This window comes from Nelumbo nucifera, chromosome 1 (genome assembly GCF_055504915.1).
Source record: "Nelumbo nucifera cultivar China Antique chromosome 1, China Antique-T2T, whole genome shotgun sequence".
Lineage (NCBI taxonomy): Eukaryota > Viridiplantae > Streptophyta > Magnoliopsida > Proteales > Nelumbonaceae > Nelumbo > Nelumbo nucifera.
Window position 1 is genome coordinate 39,589,178 of NC_142649.1, and position 9,745 is coordinate 39,598,922.

Here is a 9,745-nt window from a genome sequence, read left to right on the forward strand (position 1 = left end):
GATCTCTCATCCCTTCAGGGCCACCCGCTGAATTTAAGCATATCAATAAGCGGAGGAAAAGAAACTAACAAGGATTCCACTAGTAACAGCGAGCGAACTGGGATCAGCCCAGCTTGAGAATCGGGCGACCTTCGTCGTCCAAATTGTAGTCTGTAGAAGCGTCCTCAACAACGGACTGGGCCCAAGTCCCCTAGAAGGGGGCACCAAAGAGGGTGAGAGCCCCGTCGTGCCCGGACCCTGTCGCACCCTGAGGCGCTGTCGGCGAGTCGGGTTGTTTGGGAATGCAGCCCTAATTGGGCGGTAAATTCCGTCCCAGGCTAAATACTGGCGAGAGACCGATAGCGAACAAGTACCGCGAGGGAAAGATGGAAAGGACTTTGAAAAGAGAGTCAAAGAGTGCTTGAAATTTTCGGGAGGGAAGCGGATGGGGGCCGGCGATGCTCCCCGGTTGGATGTGGAACGGTGAAAGCCGGTCTGCCACTCGGCTCGGGGAGCAGACCGATGCGGATTGCGGCGGCCCCCCAAGCCCGGGTTGTTGCGGTAGCATGCGCCCTTTGGCGTGCCTTGGCACCTGTGTGCTCCGGGCATCGGTTCGTGGGCTCCTCATTCGGCCCATCTTGAAACACAAACCAAGGAGTCTGACATGCACGCGAGTCAACGGGTGAGTAAACCTGTAAGGCGCAAGGAAGCTGATTGGCGGGATCCCCTTGTGGGTTGCACCGCCGACCGACCTAGATCTGTTAAAAGATAAAGCAGGTGTCCTAAGATGAGTTCAACGAGAATAGAAATCTCATGTGGAACAAAAGGGTAAAAGCTCGTTTGATTCTGATTTCTAGTACGAATACGAACCATGAAAGAGTGGCCTATCGATCCTTTAGACCTTCAGAATTTGAAGTTAGAGGTGTCAGAAATGTTACCACAGGCATAACTGGCTTGTGGCAGCCAAGCGTTCATTGCGACGTTGCTTTTTGATCCTTCGATGTTGGCTCTTCCTATCATTGCGAAGCAGAATTCGCCAAGTGTTGGATTGTTCACCCACCAATAGGGAACGTGAGATGGGTTTAGACTATCGTGAGACAGGTTAGTTTTACCCTACTGATGACAGTGTTGCGATAGTAATTATACCTAGTACGAGGGGAACTGTTGATTCACACAATTGGTCATCGCGCTTGGTTGAAAAGCCAGTGGCGTGAAGCTATCGTGTGCCGGATTATGACTAAACGCCTCTAAGTCAGAATCCTGGCTAAACATGCGATGCATGTGCCCGTCGCTTGATTGCCGACCCGCAGTTGGAGCCTCTAGGCCCCCAAAGGCACGTGCCATTTGTGAAGCCCTTGTGACGGATGAGCCACATGGGCTGCCTTGAAGCGCAATTCATGTTGGACAGTTTTTGTATGCCCTTAGCTTCAATCAATTCTGATGTACTTTTGATATTTGATGTAAATAAATGAAGTACATGTTTGATTCATGTTGAGTGGTATGCTTCTGTGTAAGACCCTAAAACTGGACACTTAATGAGGCTTGTGTTGGTTTTGAATGTTCACAGCCATTGGATAAGTCTGGGGAGATTTATCCTACCAAGGCTGACATTGGTGTGCTGCCAACTGTTGGGGTGGCTTGTCTCCGCCAGGGTAAGACCCAAGGCACATGCAGTGTAGGATTAATTAAACCCTTGAGCAGGACCAGATTTCCAGTATTGCCCTGGACCTTGGAGATAGATGGGCAAAACTGGAAAGTTACACCCGACCCCTAGACCCGATTATGGTATTGCACTAGGTGTCGGATTAGGCTATCTTTGATATGCCAATCAGTGAGATCCTTTGCGGGGGTCAAAACCTGGGTATGTTGGGATAGTCTGAGAATTCATCTGAGTGGGTGATCATAGTGACGGGATCAGCCCCTTTGTCGAACAAAGGTAATGATCGGGAATGCACTCTCTCTGATGGAAACCAAATTGCCGGTAGTTGATTTCAATCGTTGGAATTTTGTTTTGCAAAATTTATATGTGATATATAGATATGTACGATTTCAAAATGTTTGCAAATGGTTTTAATTCCCGGGATCCATGTGAGTAGAGAGTGTAGCACTATTCCTTGCAGCCGAGGGAGAGGTCCTCTCTTGTCAAGCATTGCTTGATCATTATGGGCTGAGAGGTTAAGTGTAAGGCCATTTGGGATAATACCTGATGGGCTAATCTTGCACCTGCCCACAATCCCTGAGTTTTTATAAGATGGCTTGGCCCAGGGACCACTTAGTGTAAGTGTTGGGCCCATAGGGTCCATATGATGAGCTCAGGGGTTCACTGGGCTTTCCAGTGAATTCGGCTAGGCCTTGTAATAAAGGCTGGGCTGAACCCATGTGGCTGGTGTGTAGATCAATGCTTGGGTCCCACACCATACAAAGAAACCCAACTGGACAGCTGATTGGAAACTAATTGAGCATTGATTATTTAATGGGCCCAAAGCCCATTTCGAACTGGGCTGATATGATCACCCACTTATGGGGCGGATCTGAGAGTTGGGTTAGCTGATAGGATGGGGTTTTAACCCTATCCACTCTTAGAGACCAGATTCAAATATGATTTGAATCTGGTAACCTCCTAATAAGATCAGGAGTAGGCTAACCTAATCTACAAATAGGATTAAGATTATCCCCATCCAAATACAGATTTGGATTGGGATAACTCCTAATAGGATTAGGGGATTCTTAATCAACAAGAAAGGAGGAAACCCTATCAAGAATGATTAGAATTCGAACCTAGGGTTTTCAAAGGCATTCTTCTGAAAGACAGAGATAGGATCTCATTCTCTCTAAGCTGAAAACTGCTTCTACGCCAATTCAGCATTAGGGAACTCCTCCAGCCGCCACTACCTGCTGCATAGTTCAATCTTCACTGAGAAGGGAATCAAGAAATCAGTTCATGATATCAGTTTTTGCTGAAAAACTGATCGAGTTCGGTGCTCATTGTTTCTAGAGGATTCTTCTGAAGAATTCGGTGTGTAGGATGCACTCTACTGGTTCCGTTCCACAGTTGTTGTGTCATCTTCAGCAGGAGCAGATCTTGGTGTCTTCTCTGGGCGTGAACACCAACTTTGGGAGATATTATTTCTCTGGATCAGGTATAATCCCTCCCTTGTCTTTTGGTTCAGATCTGGTTCGGTAATGGTTCAAGTAGGATCCTTGAATTTTGATTCTAAAATCAAGGAATATGATTCCCAATTGGAAGAAAGTGGGAAATTTTTGAAATTCGCCCTACCCTATTCCACAATCTTTGGCATCCATATGATGGATCCCACCATTCTTTCAGTGGTATCAGAGCCACAGGTTCAAATCTTGAACCAAGAAAATCAGATCTGAACCTGCGCAAATGGGCAGAAGCTGTTCTACCAGGATTTGCGTAGATTGTTTTCTTTAATTCAAGAAATCGTTTCTTGTTGAGGGCGATTGGTCTGAAATTAATTTTATTAAATCTGCAATTTATTTTGAATTGTTCTTTATTTATTTCTTGATTTAATGGGTTGTTCGTACCTAGAGATCGAAGTGCAGCATTGGCGCAGATTGTCTGCGCATTCTTCTTTTAATTTCTATTCCATTTGGTCTGTAAAATAATTTTTTTTTTATTTTTCTAGACTGAATGTATAGGATTTGATCAAGAATGTAATTAATTAATAGAAATATGATTTCTATAATTTTTTATTTTCTTGATTGGAGAAGGCGGCGGCACTGGAGATTAGCAGATGGAGGGATCGCTTTCTGCGTTTTGCAGTTTATGAAACTGCAACCCTAGTGACTAACCTATATTTTGTAGGTGGTGTGAACAGTCCATGTCTGATTTTTGATTGTCTAAAAATCAGAAATATTAATTTCAGATCTTTCTTGAATTAATTCTTGAATTGAAAATCAGTTTCAGACCATCTCGGACCGGATTGGACCAAATCAGTTTGGACCGAATCTAGGGTTCGAAAAGGGACTATTTTTAGTCCAGTTTTCTCACACTATCAGGCCCAAATCTGATGTTCAATTGTAGGGATTAATTCGGTCCAACCTGTAAAGCCCAGTTTTAAAAGGTTAAAACTGCAAAAGCCCATTTTGTGAGAAAAGCTATATGGGCCGAACTGCTGACTGCTATTCAGCCCATATACCTAGATGATATTAATTGTTAATATTGTGTTTTTGTTGGGCTGATTAATGGGCTTTACAGCTAGTGATTGATTGGATCAATTCTTCCATATCATGTGATGTGTGGATGTTTGATGTGCTGCGACCATGGGCCATAAGCACTTGGCCCATAATGACTCGTTAGTGGCTCTTGCGCACACCATGGCTGAATGCACATCATTGCCATGGTGTCCCATAAGCTCATTGGAAGACCCCTTCTTGCTTGGTGGGCCCCACACCCCTGAAAAGGGAAGCGTGCGGAAACCCTAGCCGATTTAGGCCCACCACAAATCTGACTATATGAAAGTCAGTGGGAGCCACTCTAGTTTGACCTAAATTAACTAGGGCGTAATTTCGTTCCCTCCAGCAAATATGAGTGCATGTGATAGGGAGATCCATATGATGGACTCTTTAAAGGCCTTCCGTCATTAGCACAATAATGGGTCCTTAAGTAATGAGGAAACACACCATAAAATTGTGTTATCCATTTGCTGTTGGATCTGTCAGAGTGTTTGATAAGATGATAGGGGCGTCATAGACCGATCTAGGAGGGGCTTCACTAGAAAATGGGAACTCTCTCACGGTACCTTGGCATAACCTGAAAATGATGGGTGAACACTCACTGGACAGAAAGGTTTACCTGAAAACGGCTCTGAACCTTGTTTGACAGAGGCCAAAGGGAAACTCATACGATGCCTTATTCTTCTTCTTCTGCTTCTTAGGCTTGGCAGTTTTCTTTTGGGGCTTCTTTGCCTTTCTCTTTTTCTTGCCCGATTTGTTAGCTTCAGCAAGCAAAACCACAGGCTCATCCTTCTTGAGTAGATCCTCGGCCCTCTGAAACATATTGCTGAGTTCCTGGACGCTGACATTTAGCTTATTCATGTTGTAGTTCATTGTGAATGCATTGAAGGAAGAGGGCAAAGAATTCAGGATGGCATCTACTTGTGTGCCAAGATCTAGCCCGGATCCAAGGGCTTCGAGTTCATTAATGTACCCCATCATCCGAAGACAATGATCATGAACTTTTTGCCCTTCGGACATCTGCGCGGTCAGGAACAGTTTCAAGACCTTCTATCGACTAGAACGGTTCTGCTCTTCATACATTGTCTTTAGACTGTCCAATATGTCCTTGGCTAGTTCGATCTGATCGAACTGCCTCTGTATTGAGTTGTCTAGTGAGGCAATGACATAGCAGTGGGCTAGGGAGTTCTTATCCTCCCAATCCTGGTAGTCCCTTCTACGGGCCTCAAAAGCCCTATCACACGGACGCTCCGGGGCAGGATTTTTTTATCACCTTATCTAACTTTTTGAAAGTTAGGACCAACATAAGATTTCTGTACCAGTCGGCATAGTTTGGGCCCTTAAGCTTGTTATTGTCTAGAAGCTTTGCGAATTGACCGTTTGCCATTTTCTGATAAAACAGCAAAGACGTTAGTCCACAACCTTAGTTTGATTCATGTTACCTACATAGATATGGTTTTTGAAGGGATGAGAGATCCATCCTATGGACGCCCAAAGATTGCGGAATAAGGGAAGAATTTCAAAAATTTATCTCTCCCTTCAACTGGGAATTGTATTCCATATTTAGAAAATCATATTTTCAAGGATCAATCTTGAACCATAAACTGAACCAGATCTGAACCAAAAGGAGTGGGAGAGGATTATACCTGATACGGAGAAATACTATCTCTCAATGGAGGTGTTCACACCCAAGGAAGGATCCAAAATCTGCTCCCACTGAAGATGGCGTAGTGAAGGATGGAGCAGAATCAACAACGTTCTTCAAAAGAACTTGATCCTTCGCAAGAATCAATTGGACGGCTTGTGAGTACAGCCCCAACCAATCTTTTCCCAAAAGATTGAGATCAAGATCAAATCTTGATTGCTCCCAAGAACTGGAGATCGAACTGAGGGAATGGCAAAGGCAGGAAGGTGGCGGCAGGAGAGAATTCGCAGTATGCTGTTGATGATCATAAAAGGCTGCCGCCCCCTTCCCCTTTTATAATCTCAAAAGGGATCAGCTCCTAATCAGATTAGGAGCTGCTAATCCAAATCATATTTGGGTTAGAAGTCCCTTAGTGATAAGGGATAACCCTTATCTTATCTGCAGATAAGATCAGCTGTCTCCTAATCTAATTAGGAGGTTTTCAGATCTAAATTCCATTTAGATCTTGGACTCTCTGAGTGGATAGGGTCTAAGCCCAATCCTTTCAGCTGACCCTCTTTAGAATTCGCCCCCTTTAAATGACTGATCAAATCAGCCCAGTTCGAAATAGGCTTAAGGCCCATTTAAGGTTATGTACTCAAAAGGCTTCCAAATTGCTGCCCAGTTGGGCTTCCTTGTATGGCGTGGGACCCAAACATTGATCTACACATCAGCCACATGGGTTCGGCCCAGCCTTTGCTACAAGGCCTGGCCGAATACACTGTTAATGACAGTGCACCCCCTGAAACCCATCAAATGGGCTCTATGGGCCCAACACTTACACTAAGTGGTCCCTGGGCCAAGCCACCTTGTAACACCCAGGGACTGTGGGCAGATGCAAGATTAGCCCATCAAGTATTATCCTCAATGGTCTTACACTTAACCTCTCAGCCCAGAATGATCATACACTGCCTGACAAGAGAGGACCTCTCCCTCGGCTGCAAGGAACAGTGTTGCACTCTCCACTCATATGGATCCCGGGAATTAAAACCTTCTTGCAAACATTTTAGAAACCATATATATACTTTTATATAAAATATATTTTGCAAAACAAATCTCAACGGTTGAAATCGGCTGCCAGCAGTCTTGGTTTCCATCAGTGAGAGTGCATCCCCGATCATTACCTTTGTCCGACAAAGGGGCTGATCCTGTCACTATGATCACCCACTCAGATGAATTCTTGGACTGTCCCAACATACCCAGGTTTTGATCCCCGCTAAGGATCTCCCTGATTGGTACATCAAAGATAGCCCAATCCGACACCTAGTGCAGTTTCATAATCGAGTATAGGGGTTGGGTGTAACTTTCCAGTTTTGGCCATCAATCTCCAAGGTCCAGGGCAATACTGGAAATCTGGTCCAGTTCAAAGATTCAATTAATCCTACACTGTATGTGCCTAGGGTCTCACCCTGGCAGCTGAGACAAGCCACCCCAACCGACTTGGTGGCACTACAGTGTCAGCCTTGTCAGGATAGGTCTCCCCAGACCGACCCACTGGCTGTGAACATTCTAAACTAACACGAGTCTCATTAAGTGTCCAGTTTAAGGGTATTACACAGAAACATACCAAGGGAACATGAATCAAATATGTATTTTTATTCATTTACAATAAACTCATAAAGTACATCATTCTGATTGAAGCTAAGGGCATACAAAACTGTCTAACAGCTCCCACTCTCACTTAGGTCCAATCAGGTACTAGCCGGAGTCCAATGCTTTCCACTTGTTTCTCAAACACTTTCTGTGATAGTGGCTTTGTCAATGGGTCTGCTACATTTTCCGTTGATGCTACCTTCTGAATCAGGACGTCCCCTCTACCAACAATCTCCCGCAGTACGTGGTACTTCCTCTCGATGTGCTTCGATTTCAAGTGGGCTCGTGGCTCCTTAGCCTGAGCAATGGCTCCATTGTTGTCACACAACAATGGGATGGGTGATGTGCTGGACGGAACAACTCCCAACTCGTGAACGAATTTCTTCATCCACACAGCTTCTTTGGCAGCCTCACTTGCGGCAATGTATTCGGCCTCGGTCGTGGAGTCTGTAGTGGACCCCTGTTTGCTGCTTTTCCAGCAAACAGCACACGATCCTATCGTGAAAACATATCCAGATGTAGACTTTCTATCATCTGGGTCTGACTGGAAATCGGCATCTGTAAACCCCTGGATCTGTAGTGAGCTACCCTCAAATAGCAGACAAAACTCTTTTGTCCTTCGAAGGTACTTAAATATGTTTTTCACAACAGTCCAATGCTCCTGCCCTGGGTTGGCCAGAAATCTGCTTACTACACTCACTGCCTGTGCAATGTCAGGATGAGTGCACAGCATGGCATACATGATGCTCGTTACGGCAGAGGCATAGGGAACGTCTTTCATGCCATCAATCTCCTTAGAAGTCTTGGGAGACATCTTCTTGGAGAGAGTGACTCCGTGCCTGAAAGGAACATTTCCTTTCTTGGAGTTTTCCATGCTGTATCTCTTGACTATTTTATCAATGTAAGCAGATTGGGATAATCCTATTATCCGCTTCGATCTATCTCTATAGAGTCGAAGACCCAGTATATAGGAGGCTTCTCCAAAATCTTTCATGGAGAATTGCTATGAAAGCCATACTTTCACCGTAGTTAATATTCCTACATCATTCCCAATGAGTAGAATGTCATCTACATATAGAACCAAGAAGGTAACCTTATCTCCACTGAACTTCCTGTAGACACAGGGTTCATCCGGATTCTGCTCGAAGTCAAATGATTTGACAGCAGAGTCAAAACGGATGTTCCAACTTCTAGAAGCTTGCTTAAGTCCATAAATGGATCTATTAAGTTTACATACCATGTTTTCCTGACCTGCAGCAATGAAGCCTTGCGGCTGCTGCATATGGATATCTTCAGTAAGATCTCCATTCAGGAATACAGTTTTGACATCCATCTGCCAAATCTCATAATCATGGTATGCTGCTACAGCTAGCAGGATCCTAATGGATTTAAGCATGGCCACAGGTGAAAAGGTTTCCTCATAATCGATGCCTTCTTTCTGAGTGTACCCTTTCGCCACTAGACGAGCCTTGAAGGTCTCAATCCTGCCATCGGGGCCCTTCTTCCTCTTGTAAATCCATTTGCAACCGATTGCTTTTACCCCGAAGGGTGGATCTACTAGAGTCCAGACTCCATTGGCCTCCATTGAGTCCATCTCTGCTCTCATGGCCCCCACCCACTTCTGGGAATCTATGTCCAACATAGCTTCCTCGTAAGTCACGGGATCCTCCTCACTAGTCAAGGTTTCCACCAGGTAACTATCCAGATCATAACCATAACAGACTGGTGGCCTGGATGCCCGAGCGGATCTTCTAAGTTGGTCACTACCTGGAATATGTGGGACATCTCCCACTGCTCCTGAGTTCTCCTCATCAAGAACAACTTCCTGACGATGGGTGTCCAGGATATAGTCGGTTTCCAAGAATTGCGCATTTCGACTGCAGAACACTTTCTGCTCACTTGGGTCATAGAAAAGGTAACCCACAGAGCCTTTTGGGTAGCCAACAAATAGGCAACGACTGGTCTTAGATTCCAACTTGGCTGCACTCGTTCTTTTAACGTGTGCAGAACAACCCCAAATCTTCAAGTGTCTGACAGTTGGTTTCTTTCCGGTCCAAAGTTCATATGGAGTATTCGGAACCGATTTGGTTGGAACCCGATTCAGCACGTAAATCGCAGTCTCTAATGCTTAACCCCAAAAGGATGTGGGTAACTCTGAGTGTATGAGAAGCGACCGGACCATATCTAATAAGGTCCTATTCCTCCTCTCTGAAATACTGTTAAGTTGTGGTGTAGCAGGAGGAGCTAATTGTGATACTATCCCATTTTGCCTTAAGTAGTCCCTGAATT

The 9,745-nt window shown here is 44.9% G+C and overlaps 1 pseudogene; it reads left to right on the plus strand.

Annotated features, from left to right (window-relative positions):
- LOC148803147 (25S ribosomal RNA) lies at positions 1 to 1,476 on the plus strand (annotated as a pseudogene).
- Positions 1,477 to 9,745: the final 8,269 nt, after the last annotated feature.